This window comes from Macaca thibetana, chromosome 10 (assembly GCF_024542745.1).
Source record: "Macaca thibetana thibetana isolate TM-01 chromosome 10, ASM2454274v1, whole genome shotgun sequence".
NCBI lineage: Eukaryota > Metazoa > Chordata > Mammalia > Primates > Cercopithecidae > Macaca > Macaca thibetana.
In genome coordinates, this window is record NC_065587.1 from 15,179,248 (window position 1) to 15,199,858 (window position 20,611).

Sequence of the window (20,611 nt, forward strand, 5' to 3'; positions counted from 1 at the left end):
GATCACACACAGATGCAAGGAGCCCGCTCCTCGCTCCTGCCTCCTCTCTTAACATGGAGTTTGAGTTCATTTATCTTGCTTTCTCACCTCTTCTCAGCCAGGCACCCTGCACTCATCGCTGGAGGACAGAGTGGTCCTGAACTTGGAGTCTGGTTTTAGAGAGAGGGAGAGGCTCGTATAGACCTAAGCCATGCAGTTCAGTCCATTCTGCCAGAGAGCTCCGCTCTGGAGAGTCGGCCCCATGCCAGAAGGTAAAATGAGGCATTGTCCTTTTCTGCTGCTACTGTTTGCCATTGTCCCTCATGCTAACGTGTCCCTCGGGGGCCGTGTAGTGAGAAGGCATGGCTGGGCCAGAAACAAATCTGGAATTCTCGACCACACAATCAGATAACAGTGCCTGGACTGACCACAAAACTGAACCCATTAAGAGTTGCAGGCGTGGCCGGGCGTGGTGGCTCATGCCTGTAATCCCAGCACTTTGGGAGGCCGAGGTGGGCGGATCACAAGGTCAGGAGATCGAGACCATCCTGGCAAACACAGTGAAACGCCGTTTCTACTAAAAATACAAAAAATTAGCCGGGCGTGGTGGTGGGCGCCTGTAGTCCCAGCTACTCGGGAGGCTGAGGCAGGAGAATGGTGTGAACCTAGCAGGCGGAGGTTGCAGTGTGCCGAGATCGCGCCACTGCACTCCAGCCTGGGCGACAGAGCCAGACTTTGTCTCAAAAAAAAAAAAAAAGAGTTGCAGGCGCAGGAGGGATAACACAGATTTTTTTTTTTTTTTTTTTTTTTGAGACAGAATCTTGCTCTGTCACCCAGGCTGGAATGCAGTGGCGTGGTCTCAGTTCACTGCAACCTCCGCCTCCCAGGTTCAAGCGATTCTCCTGCCTCAGCTTTCCGAGTAGCTGGGATTACAGGTGTGCACCACCATGCCTGGCTAATTTTTGTATCTTTAGTAGAGATGGGGTTTTACCATGTTGGCCGGGCTGGTCTTAAACTCCTGACCTCAAGTGATCCACCTGCCTCAGCCTCCCAAAGTGCTGGGATTACAGGCTTGGCCAGTACGGCCAACACAGATGTTGTATTCTGACTTGAGTATGTATCCGCACCTGAGGTCCGTGAAGTATAGTCACCATAGCTAAGGAAACCAGGATGACAGGTCTCTAATTGTAGGAGGAGCGTGAGCAGAATCTCTTGGGAAATAGGGCAGGAAAGGGACTTTAGTTCCTCACCTTCACTTTCGGACCCGGGAACAGCCACATTCAGTACCTCAAGTCACTTCATAATCTCTAGCATCTCCCATCGTAGGTGGGGACAGTGAGCTGGGGTCAAGAGAACTTACTGAACAGGGGAGGATTACCTGGGTGGATTTTGGTTGGCGCTGCCGTCATGGTGTCTCTGAGGATCCCTTGGCGCTTCTCTCTCTGCAGGTGACAATGGATCCTGGGCCAGAAGAGATGCAGCTTCCCCTCCTAAAGAAGAAAACCAACCCCACAGTCATTCAGAGAGGCAATGAGTGGCTGGGCGCCATATGGAGCTGAGGCCTGGTGACTCCAAGATGGGAATTTGTAAACATAAAATCCACGGAGGATGGAGAGCTTGAAGAGGAGAAGAGCACTGAGGCTGGAGCTGGGAAACACCAATGGTAGGTGGAGGGGTCGAGGAATAACTCAGAGGAAGCTGCCCCAGAGAGAGGGTGTAGGGAGGGACCCCAGCATCTGTTTCTTTTGCTGTCAAGCCTCTCACTGTCTCCATCATAATACAGTAACTCTCAGAAGTGCTTGCAAAGACTTCTGGTTTGAACATGAATGGATCACATTCTCAATTTCTCTTCTTTCAAAAATTACCCATAAGCAGCAAGGAAAATGAAACAGATACCATCTATTAGAGACTAGGGGAAATAGATAAACTAGATTAAAAGGATGCCGAAAGCAATGGGAATGAGCAGGGCTTTGGGAGGAAGAGGAGAGAGGATGTTGATAAATGCAAATTTCAGGTGAGGGGTATCCCCAAAGTGCAACAATAAAACTCTGTGTTCAAAATAGTAAGACTAAGGTGTACAGGTTGGCAGTGAATCCGGATTGGTTTCACAAAGCAGTGAAGATATGACTAAATGAGGAAACACAGTGAGACAAGCCATATTTGTAGGAAGCAGTTTGTTTTTGAGGCAGAGAGGGGAAAACACCTCACATTGTGAACAATCTGAAAACTGCCAATTCCATTGCTGGGGAGAAATATATACTAGAAATTCAGGTGGAAGGCGTAGGTCATAAAGAACAGTTCTGCTATCCTAGAACACAGTCCTGGCATTTTTCTGTTTAATTTTCCCTAAGTAACTGGCCCATGAAAAGAAGAAAAGCCATCAACACAAGGTCTACACAAAAAAAATATTAATAACAAAAAAACCTCAATTTTTAAAATGGACAAAGGACGTGAATAGGTATTTCTCCCAATACGTGCCAATGAGCATGTGAAAAGATGCCCAGCGTCTCTAATCATTAGGAAAATGCGAATCAAAACCACAATGAGGTTAGGCACGGTGGCTTATGCCTGTAATCCCAGTATGTTGGGAGGCTAAGGTGGGAGGATCGCTTGAGGCTAGGAGTTCAAGACCAAGCTGGGCAACAACGGCAATACTCTGTCTCCACAAAAAATTAAAAAATAATAATTATTTTGAAAACCACATGAGATACCACTTCACGCTTATGCGGATGACTCTTACCAAAAAATAAAAATGAGCCGGGTGTGGTGGCTCACGCCTGTAATCCCAGCACTTTGGGAGGCTGAGGTGGGTAGATCACCTGAGTTCAGGAGTTCAAGACCAGCCTGGCCAACATGGCCAAACCCCGTCTCTACTAAAATACAAAAATTAACCAGGTGTGGTGGTGACGCCTGTAAACCCAGCTACTTGGGAGGCTGAGGCAGGGGAATCACTTGAACCTGGGAGGCAGAGGTTGCAGTGAGCTGAGATCACACCACTGCACTCCAGCCTGGGCGACAAGAGCAAAACTCCGTGAGGGAGGGAAGGAAGGAAAGAAGGGAAGGAGGGAGGGAGGGAGGGAGGGAGGGAGGGAAAGAAAGAAAAAAACATGGTGAGATATATATTGTGGAGAAGTTGGAATGCTTGTGAATTGCCGGTTGGAGTGGAAAATAATGCAGCTGCTGTGTAAGATAGCTGGTCCATAAAAAACAACACGTTTTTCACCCTGTGTGAACCAACAGTGTGGTTCCTCAAAAAATTAAAAATAAAACTAACATATGATCCAGCAATTCCACTTCTCCATATATATATACCCAAAAGAATTGAAAGCAGGGTCTCAAAGAGATATTTGTATACCAATGGTTATAGAAGAATTATTCACAATAGCCAAAATGTGGAAACAAGTCAACTGTCCATTGATGGATGAATGGATGAACAAAAGATGATACATATACACCATGAACTATTATTCCTCCTCAAGAAAGAAGGACATCTTTTTTTTTTTTTTTTTTTTTTTTTTTTTGAGACGGAGTCTCGGCCTGTCGCCCAGGCTGGAGTGCAGTGGCGTGGTCTCGGCTCACTACAAGCTCCACCTCCCCGGTTCACAGCATTCTCCTGCCTCAGCCTCCCGAGTAGCTGGGACTACAGGCACCTGCCACCACGCTCGGCTAATTTTTTGTATTTTTAGTAGATACGGGATTTCACCGTGTTAGCCGGGATGGTCTCAATCTCATGACCTCATGATCCAACCGACTCGGCCTCCCAAAGTGCTGGGATTACAGGCGTGAGCCACCACGCCCGGCCTGTTGTTGTTTGAGACAGAGTTCCACTATTGTTGCCCAGGCTGGAGTGCAATGGCACAATCTCGGCTCACTGCAACCTCCCCCACCCGGCTTCAAGCGATTCTCCTGCCTCAGCCTCTCGAGTAGCTGAGATTACAGGCATGTGCCACCATGCCCGGCTAATATCTTTTTATTTTTAGTAGAGACGGGGTTTCACCATGTTGGCCAGTCTGGACTTGAACTTCTGACCTCAGGTTATCCACCCACCTTGGCCTCCCAAAGTGTTGGGATTACAGGCCTGAGCCACAGTGCCTGGCCAGAAGGAAGTTCTGACCTATGCTACAGCATGGATGAACCTTAAAGACATTCTGCTAGGTGAAATAAGCCACTCACAAAAGGACACATGCTGTAGGATTCCCCTCATATGGGATTCTCAGGGTAGTCAAATTCATGAAGCTAGGGAGAGGAGTGGTGGTTGCCAGGGGCTGGGGGAGGGGAATGAGGAGTTATGTTTACTTGGGGCAAAGTTTCAGTTTTGCAAGAGTTCTGTGGATGGTGGTGGCCATGGCTGCACAACAATGTGAGTGCACCTAATGCCACTGACCTGTACACTTAACAATGCTTGAAATAGAAAACTTTAGGTTATATATATTTCACTATAATTAAAATGAATATATATATATACATACACACACACACACACATTTATAGGCATTTAAGTATATAGACAAAAAGGGATTGGGTGAGGTGGCTCACACCTGTGATGCTAACACTTCAAGAGGCCAAAGCGGGAGGATCGCTTGAGCCCAGAAGTTCAAGACCAACCTGGGCAACAAAGTGAGATCCTGTCTCTATTAAAAAAAAAAAAAAAAAAAAGAATAAAAAAGAAAAAAATTAGCCAGGTGTAGTGGTGCACACCTGTAGCCCAGCTACTTGGGAGATTGAAGTAGGAGGATTGTTTGAGCCTGGGAGATTGAGGCTGCAGTGAGCCGTAATTACAGCACTGCACTCCAGCCTGGGCAACAGAGCAAGACCCTGTCTCAAAAAAAAAAAACAAAAAAAAAACAGACCTAAAGACAGACAGCAACAACAGCAAAAACAAAGGGCAGATAAAGAACACTCACCAGAAATGTGCTGCCAGCAAGCTGATGGAAACTATCATTCTTCTATAATGAATTTTATTAAAGTTGGTGAAGCAATTTCCCCTACAATGTAAGAGCACAAAACAGAGACGTGAGGGCTCAGAGGAAACATGGCAAGGTAACAGGAGGAAAGTAAATGGAAGCTGGTGGAGCTTAGGAAAGAAGAGAACAGAAAAATAAACTCATTACAAAAAATCAATGCTCATTGGATTTTATACAAGAGAAAATAGACACTATTAAGAAAAAGACATAGAAGACAGGGATGAAGTTAAAATAAAGTACTGAGAAAAAGTTTAACAAAAACATATGGAAAAGGTAGGAATTTTGCTAATGCCAACATAAGGTCCTTGGAATCCTCAAAGAAGAAAACTGGAAAATGTGAACAGAACAAATATTTAAAGATAAAATTCAAGAAATATTTCTAGATATAAGAGAGCACAGTAGGTCCCAGGAAAAATGGTTGCTGAATGGTGGCAGCAGGCAAAATGTAATGAAGTTACTAGATTTCAGATACAACAAAGGAATTTCTTGAGCAATGAAGCATGTTGGTGTCAGACTTTCCAGAACATTCAGCACAGAAACAACAGACTGGCGCCTACAATAGCCGTGAAAATAGAAACTCTCAGAAGTGTGTGTGTGTGAAAATTTTGTGTGTTTTATACCTTAGTATAATTTTTTTGACATGCTAGTAGTTCTTCAGAGCATAGAAGAAAAGACATTTTGATTCATAATACTATCTTAGTTTTGTTTTTTAGAATCTAGATACTGATAAAGATGATATCTTTTTAGCTTTTTATTTGAAACCTGCATACACATGTTTTGCATGTTCTTGATAACAAATGTCAACACTTTGATAAGCAAAAGGAAGTGAACACAGGTCATTTCAAGTCCACCACCCGTGGTAACCACCATCCACACTAATCTTTTGACTGACATATCATTTAACAAAAAAGACTTGACATCCATTTTCTCATGTACCACTCAAAATAACATTGAAGGTAAGCACATTTGTTACTCGCATTGTGTAGCCAAGGAAATTAAAGTTCATTCGGTTGAAGTACTTACCTGGGTCACCCCCTGTTGTCACAGTCTGTAGGCGCAGGGTAGCTACCTCGAGAGATCCACATTTTGTTCCTGTATGGGTCTGCACGTGACAGTAACTGGAATTTCAGGCAGATGAGCTGAGGCAGCTTTGAGCAAGGAGTCCAAGGGTTCGGGCCACTGTTGACCACTGCCTGCCCCTATAAATATATAACCACTCAAGGGAGTTGCATAAATATTCTGGTCTTCTCATCAGAAAAAATCAGCACAGAGGAAAGCGTATATTTACCTTGGAACAGAACCATGACCATGGACAGCTCTGCCCCTTCTGCCCTTTTTAATCCAAGCAATGTTTGTGAAGAGCACAGATGTGACCCTGAAGGTTCTTGACAAACCAGCACTGCCCAGACCACCGTGTAAATGATTCCCTGGAGACCTTATCAAATTGCTGATTGTGTTTCAGGAGGTCTTGGACAGGACAGGGCCTGGAATTCTGTCTTTTTTTTTTTTTTTGAGACGGAGTTTCACTCTTGCTGCCCAGGCTGGAGTGCAGTGTTGCAATCTCGGCTCACTGCAACCTCCACGTCTCAGGTTCAAGCGATTCTCCTGCCTCAGCCTCCCAAGTAGCTGGGACTACAGGTGCATGCCACCACTCCCAGCTAATTTTTGTATTTTTAGTAGAGACAGGGTTTCACCATGTTGGCCAGGCTGGTCTCGATTTCTTTTTTTTTTCTTTTTGAGATGGAGTCTTGTTCTGTCTCCCAGGCTGGAGTCCAGTGGTGCGATCTTGGCTCACTGCTACCTCTGTCTCCTGGGTTCAAGCAATTCTCCTGCCTCAGCCTCCCAAGTAGCTAGGACTACAACTGCGTGCCACCATGCCCAACTAATTTTTTTGTATTTTCAGTAGAGATGGGATTTCACTATGTTGCTCAGGTTGGCCTCGAACTCTTAACCTCAAATGATCCACCTGCCTTGGCCTCCCAAACTGTTGGGATTACAGGCATGAGCCACCGCGTCCAGCCGGAATTCTGTATTTTTAACCGAACTCCCAAATGACACGGATGCTGTCAGTCTTGAAGAGAACAGAATAGTCAGGTGGTAAGAAACCCTCCTCCAGGGCACCGTGGGTCTCAGGCTAAGACCAAGGGCTTTTTCTGTGGTTTCCATGGCTTGATGAGAGGCCCCCCACCACTCTCCACCCTCCTCCTTCACTCTCGTTACTGAACAGTCCCTTGATCAACAAAAGGCCCATTTCCAGCAAACATGAAGAACTCCTATAATTATTAAGAAGAAGATAAATAGTTCAATAGAAAAGTGATTGAGAAACTTGAATAGGTACTTGACAAAAGATATCCAATGGCCAGTAAATATTTGAAAAGATGCTCAACCTCATTAGTGCAGTCATTCATCACCTAACGAAGAGGACACATCCTGAGAAACGCATCCTTAGGCAATTTCATCATTGCACAAACATCACAGAGTGTATTTACACAAACCTAGGTGGTCTGGCCTATTCCATGCCTAGGCTACGTGGTATGGACCATTGCTCCCAGGCTACAGGCCTGTACAGCACGCGCTTGTACCGAATATTGCAGGCAACTGTAACACAATGGTAAGTATTTGTGTCTCTAAACATCTCTAAATATAGAAAAGGGACAGTAAAAATGTGATATAAAAGATTAAAATGGGCTGGGCAAGGTGGCTTACACCTGTAACCCCAGGACTTTGGGAGGTCGAGGCTGGTGGATCACCTGAGGTCAGGAGTTTGAGACAAACCTGGCCAACATGATGAAACCCTGTCTGTACTAAAATAAAAAATTAGCTGGGTGTGGTAGCGCATGTCTGTAATCCCAGCTACTTGGGAGGCTGAGGCAGGAGAACCACTTGAACCCAGGAGGCAGAGGTTGCAGTGAGCTGAGATCGTACCACTGCACTCCAGCTCAGGTGACAGAGTGAGACTCAATCTCAGAAAGAAAAAAAACTGCATTATAATTTTATAATGCACTATTGTATATGCAGTTCATCTTTGACCAAAACGCCGTTATGCAGTGTGTGACTGTAATTTGTATTTCTTTTTTTTCTTTTTTTGCTTAAAGACTAGTGTGATAGTATGTAATTTACAATTAGGCAAGTGCAAATTAAAAGCGCAATGATAGACACGCCCTTCCCAGGCTGTGAAGCGTCATCACTTGGTGAAGACCTGCCTTCTGCACACCAGGGAGACCCCAGACCTTCCAGGCCAGTGTCTGACAGCACTCACAGGCCTGACTCTTCGTCAAAGTCCTACAGAGCCCTAAGATCTCATTGCAATGAAAAATGCCTTACATCATCAGCTCCCACGCCAGACAACCCGGAGGAGTCTGAAAGGGGAGGAGTCTGAAAGGGGAAAAGGGGATGTGTTGCGGGAAGTCACGGACCCTGAACGGAGGGACCGGCTGAAGCCGCGGCAGGAGAACATAAATTGTGAAGATTTCATGGACATTTATTAGTTCCCCGAATTAATACTTTTATAATTTCTTATGCCTGTCTTTACTGTAATCTCTGAACATAAATTGTGAAGATTTCATGGACACTTATCACTTCCCCAATGAATATCCTTGTGATTTCCTATGCCTGTCTTTACTTCAATCTCTTAATCCCGAAATCTTCTTTGTAAGCTGAGGAGGATGAATGTCGCCTCAGGACCCTGTGATTGTATGAACTGCACAAATTGTTTGTAGAGCATGTGTGTTTGAGCAATATGAAATCTGGGCATCTTAAAAAAAGAACAGGATGACAGCGATGTTCAGGGAACAAGAGTGGTAACTTTGAACTGGCCGTCAGTGAGCCAGACGGAACAGAGCTATATTCCTCCTCTTTCATAAGCAAATAGGAGAAATATCGCTGAATTCTTTTTCTCAGCAAGGAACATCCCTGAGAAAGAGAATGCGCCCTGAAGGTAGGCTTATAGACGGCCCCTTTTTAAGGCTACCTTTTTAAGGCTACCCGTCAAAGCCGAAGACGATGGGATGAAATAAGCCCCGGTCTTCTACAGTGCTCCCAGGCTTATCAGGTGGACAAAAATTCCCACCTAATAAATTTTGGTCAGACAGGTTATCTGCTCTCAAACCCTGTTTCCTGATAAGATGTTATCAGTGACAATGCGTGCCCCAAACTTCATTAGCAATTTTAATTTCACCTCATCCCGTGGTCCTGTGATCTCACCCTGCCTCCACTTGCTTTGTGGTATTTTATTACCTTGTGAAGTATGTGATCTCTGTGACCCACACCCTATTCGTGCACTCCCCCCTCTTTTGAAAATCGCTAATAAAAACTTGCTGGTTTTACCGCTCGGGGAGCATCACGGATCCTGCCGACATGTGATGTCTCCCCCGGACACCCAGCCTTACATTTATCTCTCTTGTGCTCTTTCCCTTTATTTCTCAACCCAGCCAAGACACTTGGGAAATAGAGAAGAACCCACGTTAAACACTGGGAGCGGGTTCTCCCGATAGGTAGTGATGCCCAGGAGAAACCCACGGAGTTGCATCACCTGGGGGTGCTGGCCCATCCTCAGCGGGGTTTCTTTACTGAGACCCTCTCTGGGCTGGAGATGCTCATGTCCAAACTGGGACCTGCAGGTGCCTCTCCAGAGGCTTCAAAGTCTCCTTGAAGAGGCCGGGCGCAGTGGCTCACACCTGTAATCTCAGCACTTGGGGAGACGGAAACAGGCACATCACTTGACATCAGGAGTTCGAGACCAGTCTGGCTAACATGGTGAAATCCCGTTTCTACCAAAAATACAAAAATTAGCTGGGCATGGTGGTGCAAGCCTGTAGTCCCAGCTAATCAGGAAGCTGAGGCAGGAGAATCACTTGAACCTGGGAGGTGGAGGTTTCACTGAGCCAAGATCACGCCACTGCACTCCAGCCTGGGAGACAAAGTGAGTGAGACACTCTCTCAGAAAAAAAAATTAGCCAGGCGTGGTGGCGGGTGCCTGTAGTCCCAGCTGCTGGGGAGGCTGAGGCAGGAGAATGGCGTGAACCCAGGAGGCAGAGCTTGCAGTGAGCCGAGGTCGCACCACTGTACTCGAGCTTGAGTGACAGAGTGAGACTCCGTCTCAAAAAAAAAAAAAAAAAAAAAAGTCTGGAAGCAAGCAGCAACAAAACTGTGGAGCTTGATGACCCCAGAATTTGAGATGGTTGGTAACTGTTCTCAGAACATGAAACCCAGAAAATAAGTTGGAACATCGATAAGGCTTTATAACCTCCTGTATAAATTTCCCTTATCTGGCCGGGCACGGTGGCTCACACCTGTCATCCCAGCACTTTGGGAGGCCAAGATGGGTGGATCACCTGAGGTCGGGAGTTCAAGACCAGCCTGGCCAACATGGTGAAACCTCACCTCTACTAAAAATACAAAAATCAGCTGGGCGTGGTGGTGGGCTCCTGTAATCCAGTTACTAGGGAGGCTGAGGCAGGAGGATCACTTGAACCCGGGAGGTGGAGGTTGCAGTGAGGTGTGATCATGCCACTGCATCCCAGCCTGGGTAGCAGAGCGAGACCCTGCCTCAATAAATAAGTAAATAACTACATTTCTCATATCTTCATCATACGCTGGAATTTGAAATCTATATTATCCAGAGTGTGCACTCCAACCATGAGTCATGCTTGTGGTTGGAGAATCCTGCAGTTCTGCTGGAGCAGGAAATGTGGTATTTTGCTTCTGCACAACTAGTCATTTATACTGCCAGACTCAAGATACCCACACATGACTCGATCATTGACATTCTACATGAATTCTTGAAAAGTCCCCATTCTTTGCTCATCTTTTCCCTCTACGGACAACATAATATGCTGGGAAGGGCTTTTCAGGTAGGCTTACTGGGGTCTGAATCCTGTATTGCAGGGCAAGTTTTCACCTCTAAGCCTCAGCTTCTCCATCTGTAAAATGGAGCTAACCCTACCTGCCTTTATGATATCTCATAATCCTCACAAATAACCTTGCGTGTAAAAGGCCTCAGATCTATGTAAGTGCTTTGCAATATTCATTTTCTTCCAGCTTCTCGTTTGTTTTGAGACAAGGTCTCCCTCTATCGCCCAGGCTGGAGTACAGTGGTGTGATCCTGGTTCACTGCAGCCTCAACCTCCCAAACTCAAGTGACCCTCCTGCCTCAGCCTCCCAGGTAGCTGGGACCACAGGCGTGCACCACCACCCTCAGCTAATTTTTGTATTTTTTTGTACGTATTAGAAAAACATCAAAGTTCAACCATGAATCCAGCACATTATCAAATGAATAGACAACAATTCTACCAAAAACTTAAGAAAATATCATTATCTATGAAATTCAAGTACTACTGCCTGAAGGGCATTTACAGAACTCTCACCTCAAGGTTTCCCTGCAAAACAAGGTGAAATGCATACTCAAGACTCTTTAAGAATGAGCCACTGATAAAAACAATATACTTGCAACTTGTGTAACATTTCATACATTTTTTTCAAGCACTGCACGATAATCAATTCACATCAGGCTTTCCAAATTAGAAAAGCTTCATTTATAGAACTTCTTTCCAGTGGGAGTTTTCACATGACTTCAAGTAAATGTTAAAACTGAAAGTATTCTTGCAGTTTCTAAACTATTAAGAGTTTTAATCCTGTGTACGTTCTTGTATTTACAAGGTCCAGCCAGCTACAGTGTGCATTTTCATATGTCCTTGAGTGGGTATGAGAGAAATGAAGCATTCCCATGTTCTGGACATTCATAGGGTTTTTCTCAGGAATGAGCTGATGTCTTCAAATGGGACTAACACAACTGAAGGCCTTACCACAAATTTAGATTCAAAAGGCTTTTCTCCACTCTGAGTCCTCCCAAATCTTCAAAAACAGGAAAATCTGAAGGCTTGACCACATTTCCTACATTCTTAAGGTTTCTCTGCAGTGTGAGCTCTTTCGTGTTTATGAGGGAATGGGAAAGAGTAAATGTTTTACCACATTTCTTACATTCAAGGGGCTTTATTTATTTACTTATTTATTTTTGAGATGGAGTCTCACTCTGTCGCCAGGCTGGAATGCAGTGGCACAATCTCGGCTCACTGCAACTTCCGCCTCCTGGGTTCAAGTGATTCTCCTGCCTCAGCCTCCTGAGTAGCTGGGATTACAAGCATATGCTACCACACCCAGCTAATCTATGTACTTTTAGTAGAGACAAGGTTTCACCATGTTGGCCAGGATGGTCTCGATCTCCTGACCTTGTGATCCGCATGCACAGGGCTTCCCCCCAACCCCCCGTGGCTTTTTATGTCCTTGAAAAAGAACTAAGACAACTGAAATGTGCCACCACGCCCAGCTAATTATTATTATTTTTTTTTTTTTGAGACGGAGTCTCGCTCTGTCGCCCAGGCTGGAGTGCAGTGGTGCAATCTCGGCTCACTGCAAGCTCCGCCTCCCGGGTTCCTGCCATTCTCCTGCCTCAGCCTCCCGAGTAGCTGGCATGAGCCACCGCACTCGGCATTATTTTATTTTTTGTAGAGACAGGGTTTCACCATGTTGCCCAGGTTGTTTCACATTGTTTTAATCCAGGCTGGTTATGAACTCCTGGGCTCAATACACACACACCTTGGCCTCCCAAAGTGCTGGGATTATAGGCTGAGTCACTACACCCAGCCTCTATATCATGACTTCTTTCATGGCGAGTAAGGTGACTGGAACAAGTGTAGGCTTTACCGCATCTCTTACATTCGTAGGGTTTTTCTCCAGTATGAATTCGTTCGTGGAGGTGAAGGGAACTGAGGCGACTGAAGGCTTGGTCACACTGTTTACATTCATAGGGTTTCTCTCCAGTGTGAACGCTTCCATGGTCATGAAGGGAAGTGGAACAGCTGAAGGCTTCATCACATATGGTACATTTATAGGGTCTTTCTCCAGTGAGTCCTTTCACGCATCTTAAAAGAACAAGAAAATCTGAATGTTTTCCCACATTCCTTACATTCGTAGGGTTTCTCTCCAGTGTGAGTTCGTTCATGTATTAGACAAGAACTGGAAACAGTGAAAGCTTCACCACATTGTTTACATTTATAGGGTTTTTCTCCTGTGTGAGTTCTCTGATGTCTTTCAACTGAATTGAGAAAATAAAAAGCTTTCCTACATATTGTACATTTATAACTGGATTTCCACGGTGCATTATCATGTGTCTTCTAACACCTGGACTGTACACATTTATATTGCTTCTCTCCATATGGTTTGTATCCTGAGTGAACCAGGATGTGCCTATTAAGGCCTATTAAGGAGGGAATGACGCACAAAGACTTTTCCACAAATACTGCATTCACATTGTTTTCATCCAGTAGAAATGTTCTCATTCAGATCAAGATTTGGAATTTGGCTGACAACTTATCCATACTGACTACCTTCTTTGCTTTCACACAATCTCTGTACCATATGATTTCTATAAAAAAAAGACAAGCACATTATTATTGGTTTAATAACTTTCTACTTATTAATAGGTCTTGGACTTACACTGCTACCAATACCAGGGAAAACACATTTTTTTTTTCCATGACTGAATTATTTGAAAGTAAATGGGTTACTACTGAAAACACAGCTACCACCTGCATGGCCATGACCAAAATAGTAACATTCATATACACTTTTGTAGTACTATTTTCAAGTAAACTGTTTTCCAAACACTGACTGCTACACTGAAGTACGTTACATTTTGGGTGAAATTTTTCTAAAAAGAAAGAAACTTCAAGTGACCCTTACTTGTTTTGACTGCTTGTTTTTAAGTTCATGACATGCTAAGATTCCTTCAGAGGACTTTATTTCCTCTTCTCAGTGCAAATTATCTTATATCTTTCCCAGGTTTTTCGAAGTGATCTTCAATATTCTGGTCTTTCCATTTGTTTCCTAAAATGCAGACTCACAAAATTATCATGAATTATTACAAACTATAGAAACATTACTAGATTTCATGTTCATTGTACACCGTGCCCATGCCTGATTTATTCACCAAATCATTCCCTTGCCACATTCCAAATCACAAATAGCACTGATGATAGGGAAATACTTCTGTAATTAAGTGAAATGTGTTGTCATTCTTACCTACAGAAGCCAGGTTCCTGCAGGTTTCCTGCATCACTTCTCTGTAGAGATTCTTCTGAGAAGAATCTAGCAAAGCCCATTCCTCCTGGGAAAAGTTCACAGCCACATCCTCAAAAGCCACGGAGTCCTAGAACATTCCACACATGTGGATAGAAGGATGGGTGAGACTGACAGCACTGGGAATCTATACTCAATTCATAAGCTGTTTACATGATTCTAAAATTTCCAAGCATTTATTCTATGACTTGATTGTCACAACTCTTACTCTGTTCACACATACTCCCTCCCACACAGCAGTACTTATGCTAGAATTGAACTATTCAAAAAGGCAACAGCAAAGGAGAAACAACCATCTCATTAGAGAATCCAGGGAGTAAGATGTGCTGCTAGGAGTTACCTTTTAACTTCACTTTGTACATTTCTGGTATCTGTCATAATAAAGTCCTACCTGATGTGCATAAGGGAGTTAATATTATCAGTCCTGAGACTACTTGTTCTTAAAAATGCCTGGTCCCAAAGTTCAATCTTTGTTTGTGTTAGTAACTTACATTTTGAAAGGGATTCCACCAACCTAGGTAATAAGAACAACTCACTGTCTCTAAATGGCTTACACAATATATTTGCCAAAACTTTTTCTGCTGAAGGTCTATTATTTTGTGTCACTGCAGTGGTGCTTAGGGAACCAGACACCAAAATACAGTCTGAAAGTAAGTGTTCAGTGAATTTCCCTGGTAGACAATATTGTACATGTGCTGTCACTTGTTAACTGGGGAGTTGAACCCATTCCATGTGATTACACCAAAAGAGAATAGGCTTATTAAATTTAATTGAGTAGTAAATAAAACAAATAATTGATATTTAACAATACTAATACAACAATTTTTTCAATTTCTATTGCACAGTGTCAAGGCAGAAAGGAATAAAAGGAAATATGACACATGTTTTTTAAAATGACATTAATGTCACCACTTCCAGATGCTATTCCTATGAAATGACATAAATTCCCAAATCAGGTTTTTTAAGGCAAGAAAAACTACTTTTTCATACATAGTAAAAATGACAAATGTCTAATGATTTTTAGTCGTCTAAAAAAAGAGCGATGGCTTGTCTAACATACTTGTAAGATTTTCAAATGAAAATATTCAGGACAGCACAGTATTAGCAGAGATGAGCAAGCAGACCAAGGGAAAAAAAAGTCTTAATGACCCAGCATTTATATGGAAAGTTGAGGAATGATAGAGTAGGCACTGTAGAATAGAAAAAGAAATCACATGCACTTTAAAATATGAGGCAAACCAGGCTGGCATCTACTTGGGAAAATGCATTGCATCCTTCTCTATTCCATGATCCATAATCAACTTATTATATGTCAAATATGAAAGATAAAACCAGAACACTTTCAGAAGTCACAGGAAGATTTTTTTTATGAAGGATTAGGCAGAATTTTTTTTATGTAAGAAAAAAGTGATAAAGGAACAGACAAACTCAAACATATTAAAATTTAGGGAATAAAAAGAAAATAGAGTGGGCCGGGCGTGGTGGCTCACGCCTGTAATCCCAGCACCTTGGGAGGCTGAGGCGGGCGATCACCTGAGGTCAGGAGGTTGAGACCAGCCTGGCCAACATGGCAAAACCCCGTCTTTTTGTTGTTTGTTTGTTTGTTTTTTGAGACGGAGTCTCGCATTGTCGCTTGGGCTGGGGTGCAGTGGCAAGATCTTGGCTCACTGCAACCTCCACCTCCTGGGTTCAAGCAATTCTCTTGCCTCAACCTCGCGAGTAGCTGGGATTACAGATGCCTGCCACCATGCTCAGCTAATTTTTTTGTATTTTTAGTAGAGACAGGGTTTCACCATGTTGGCCAGGCTGGTCTGGAACTCCTGACCTCGTGATGCGCCCACCTTGGCCTCCCAAAGTGCTGGGATTACAGGCATGAGCCACCCTGCCAGGCCTAAAATCCCGTGTTTACTAAAAATACAAAAATTAGCTGGGTGTGGTGGTGGGTGCCTATAATCCCAGTTACGCGGGAGGCTGACACAGGAGAATCATTTGAACTCGGGAGGCGGAGGTTGCAGTAAGCAAAGATGGCGCCACTGCACTCCAGCCGGGCTACAGAGCAAGACAGTGTCTCCAAAAACACAAAAAACAACAAAAAAGACCCTCAGATATCCAGATAAGAGGATACAGATGTGTCCAGTGTCATAAATTCTTCACCATGCTACAAAAGGGGAACTGACATTTTGGTGAATCTTTGTAAATCATCAATTTATCTATCACACTTTTATTTCACCAGTAGCATTTACAAAGCTAAGTCCTACAATTCCATTTGAAATTACCCTTAAAAAGAACAGACCTTTAAAACTTACTACACTCACTCTGGGGAAGAAATAAATACGAATTTCTAGCAAATAAAATACATCCTTTTACCTTGCCTCTTTGGAAATAGTATTTTTACCTTTCAAGCTATACTGACAAAATGTATCTTACAGTCAATGAAAAACTGAAAGGCCAATAAGCGGACAAGCCTTTTCAAGGTAACAAACTCAGGGAGAGGCAGTGCTGACCCCAACACAGACCTTTCTAAGTGTCACGGCAGGCCATTCTATTCCTCTTCCTCGGGACACCCATCCTGTTCAGTAAAGTACTCAGTGACCTCCTAGGAGGCACTGGCACTGCTCTTTGTCCTCCTGTGTGCCTTTAAGTGCATTTTAATATTCAGGTTCTTGCACATCCTCTCTGGGGCGGGTTTTCCTTGTCCTTTGGGACAGTTTTTCTCTCTTCACAAGTCTGAGACTATCTAGAGAGCAGAAATCATTTCTGCCTTTTCCTCTCAGTATCAGCATCCCATTGGCAAACCATCAACGTGTCTCCGAGGAATAAAAACTCCAGCTGGAGCAACAGTTTTAATGACCTAACTTTCATGACATTACATTGTATTGTCCATTAATTTTAATATCCTAAAATTTTAATGACCCTAAGGGGTCACCATTTTAGATGAAACTATACCAGGAGATTCCTCTAAGGCCAAGAGCATCCAGCTGCTCCCCTGAGGGACTCTACCCCCTATCTCAGGCTGTCCCTGGCGATGAGATGACCCCGGGGCTGATACTCACTAGACCCTCCAATAGACATGGCCACTGTGGGTATCCTGGGTCATCCCCAGACAGTTCTAAAATACCAGGACTAGGAAAAAGACAGGAGGGTGGCTGAGGACACAACATCCTGTAAAGTTTTCACCAGGGGACCTCAACCTAAAGACATTTTGGTAATATGTACACTTAGGAAAGATGAAGAGAGGCACAAAGATTTTTTTTTACAGTAGAGTGTCAGATGATTTATTCCCTGCTTTCCTCTCATGTAAAATGTTTGGAAACAGAAACATTTTGGCCAAGGTGGCTCACGCCTGTAATCCCAGCACTTTAGGAGGCCGAGACGGGCGATCAATTAAGGTCAGGAGTTCGAGATCAACCTAGCCAACATGGCAAAACCCTGTCTCTACCAAAAATACAAAAATTAGCTGGACGTGGTGGTGGGCGCCTGTAAGCTCAGCTACTTGGGAGGCTGAGGCAGAAGAATCGCTTGAACCCGGGAGTCAGAGGTTGCAGTGAGCTGAGACTGTACCATTGCACTCCAGCCTGACGACAGGGCAAGACTCCGTCTCAAAAAAATATATATATATAAAATATATATAATATGTTATATATACTATACAATATAAGATATTATATATTATATACAATATAAGATATTATATATTATATACAATATATTGTATAATATATAATATATATTATATATATATGGTTTGCTTCCTCATTAACCTTATTTTTTTTTTTTTTTTTTTTTTTGAGACCGAGTCTTGCTCTGTCACCCAGGCTGGAGTGCAGTGGCCGGATCTCAGCTCACTGCAAGCTCCGCCTCCCGGGTTTACGCCATTCTCCTGCCTCAGCCTCCCGAGTAGCTGGGACTACAGGCGCCCGCCACCGCGCCCGGCTAGTTTTTTTTGTATTTTTAGTAGAGACGGGGTTTCACCGTGTTAGCCAGGATGGTCTCGATCTCCTGACCTCGTGATCCGCCCGCCTCGGCCTCCCAAAGTGCTGGGATTACAGGCTTGAGCCACCGCGCCCGGCTCATTAACCTTATTAAAGCCTCTCATTTAGCCTCTCATTAGCTTCCTCATTAACCTTATCAAAGCCTCTCATTTACGCCCCTCCTGTGGACCCCAAACCACAAACCATGACTGCGGTACCCGGTTTATGATTCGCTGTTTGCTCAAACACACCGTTTAACGTTTTAACAAAACCTCAGGTTAATTTCAGGGGGAGAAAGTAGGACTGGAAGCTCCATGAACCACAGCTCCTCCCACGCTGGAACCCCGCACACCAAGTCGGGGCTCTCCCGTATCACCCTCTGGTGGTCACCGCACTACCTGGGTGGGGGAGGCGCGGGGTTCCCGAGAGGGCTCCGGCCGGCGGAAGTGGCGCCCACAGGTACAGACAGGACGCAGGGGTCCCGCTGCCCGCCCCGCCCGGCTCTGCACAGAAGGGGACTGAGGCCCGGCTGCGCCCGGCGACTCGGTCCGCAGGTTCCGCAGCCGATGGCTGGTTCCAGGAGGTTTCAAGTAGCCTTCTTCCCCACTTCGGGAAGCCAGGCGCAGTCCACTCACCATTCCTCTGCTTCCCGGGTGTCCTGGCGTCAGCTAGGGATGTCCCAATACCCGCAGGTCACAGGGTGGCAGAGGCTGCTGCAGAGCCACCTGGGCCTCCCAGAGTCAAGAAGTAGCAGCGGAGACTAACAGGAAGAGCCTACTGTGGCGAAAGCGAGACAAAGCGCCCGCCAGCCAGAGCCCGGAAGCCGCCCTCTCCTTTCCGGCGGCGCGCCTGATTGAAGGGTCCCCACCCCAGCGCGCCTGATTGTACGGGGCTTCAGGCCCCGCCCCCTCAGGCCCTGAGTGACAGGAGATTGCTATCTCACGTGAGGCTGGATGAGGCCAGAATGACCGTTTTGGCCTAGCAGTTTGTAGGGGGTGCGTCCTTCCTGCGCTGGGATCTGACCATGCAAGGAGGACATTCATATTTAACCTTGTATACAAGGTTATAGCAAGCAATGTAATGACAATTCTGTAACTGCCCAGTGGGTTCACCTTGCCCGCTACCTAGACAGATCCAATTTCTCAAGACGGAGAAATAGCAATAGAGAAAGAGTAATTCACGCAAGAGTCGGCTGTGCGGGAGACCGGAGTATTTTATTATTTTATTTTATTTTATTTTATTTTATTTTTCTGAAACGGAGTCTTGCTCTGTCGCCCAGGCTGGAGTGCAGCCTCGGGGTTTTATGATTATTCAAATCAGTCTCCCTGAGCATTTGGGGATACGAGTATTTAGCAAGTTTATTTTGCCAAGGTTGGGGATACTTGTGCATGACACAGCCTCAGGATGTCCTGATGACAGCTGCCCAAGGTGGTCAGAGCACAGCTTGGTTTTGCTGGAGATAAATGCTGGGTGCCGCAAAGTGAAACCAGCACTCAAGCGAAAGTTTTCTCAGCAACGCAATTTACTTCTGCGGAAGCCTGCTGCTCGCATCCATCACAATCCCAAGAGCACACTGAACAAAGGAAAGCAGGGGTTTTTATTCCTAACGCAATCCCTACCTCTGGCATGGGCTGGGGCCAGACCTCAAGATCTAAACTGACCCGTTTGGCTATTTGTGAATATTTTCCCAAATAAGGAAGGGGAAAGGGGGATGTGAGTTACAACGGTGGGACGTGTGGTTTCGAAGGGAGAAATGGGTGCAGAGCAGGTAACCAAGGGAACAGATGTGAGTTATTGATTAGAACTGACTGGAAGGTTGTTTACAGTAACCAAGGGCAAGCAGGCATGGAGAACAAGAAAGTTGAGTTCCAGAACAAAAAACAAGAACGTTAACATGCCAAACCTTGGAAGCGAAACTGACTGTATCTGACAGTTTTATACATTTTAGGGAGACAGAAGACATCAATCAACATATGTAAGAGGAACATTGGTTTGATCCGGTACAACCTGAAGCAAAAGTGGGTCAACTCGAAGCCGGGAGGGGGCTTCCAGGTCACAGGTAGGTGAGAGACGAACGGTTGCATTCTTCCGAGTTTCTGATGAGCCTTTCCAAAGGAGGCAATAAGATATGCATTCTTCTCAGTGAGCAGGGGATGACTTTGAATACAATGGGAGGCAGGTTTGCCCTAAGCAGTTCCCAGATTGACTTTTCCCTTAATCTTAGTGATTTGGGGGGCCCAAAATATTTTCCTTTCCAATTTCCCCCTTTTGTTTTAAAAATATTTTGGAGAAAGCATTTTAGAAGAAAATCAGTCTCTGGTGCCAGGTTTTGTCTGATTTCTCATGGAGTAGCTGGGATTACAGGCGCGCGACACCACACCTGGCTATTTTTTTTTTTTTTTTTTTTTTGGTAGAAACAGGGGTCTCCCTCGTTTGCCCAGGCTGCTCTCTGGTGCCCAAAGCGGGGCTCCCCGTTATCTCTACAAATAATCCAGTGAAGGAACACTAGAGCGTGGAAAGCGGAGGACGACCGACAAAGGACTCCCGAGTAGGTTTTCACTT

The 20,611-nt window shown here is 44.7% G+C and overlaps 1 long non-coding RNA gene across 1 annotated transcript; it reads right to left on the bottom strand.

Moving 5' to 3' along the window:
* Positions 1–285: 285 nt before the first annotated feature.
* Positions 286–18,930, bottom strand: LOC126963788 (uncharacterized). Its single transcript, XR_007729210.1, has 7 exons — positions 18,685–18,930; positions 14,022–14,148; positions 13,683–13,838; positions 9,475–12,862; positions 5,967–6,142; positions 4,884–4,964; positions 286–1,469 (listed from the first exon to the last, which is right to left on the bottom strand). It is a non-coding gene; the product is annotated as an uncharacterized LOC126963788 (long non-coding RNA).
* Between the last annotated feature and the right edge of the window lie 1,681 nt (positions 18,931–20,611).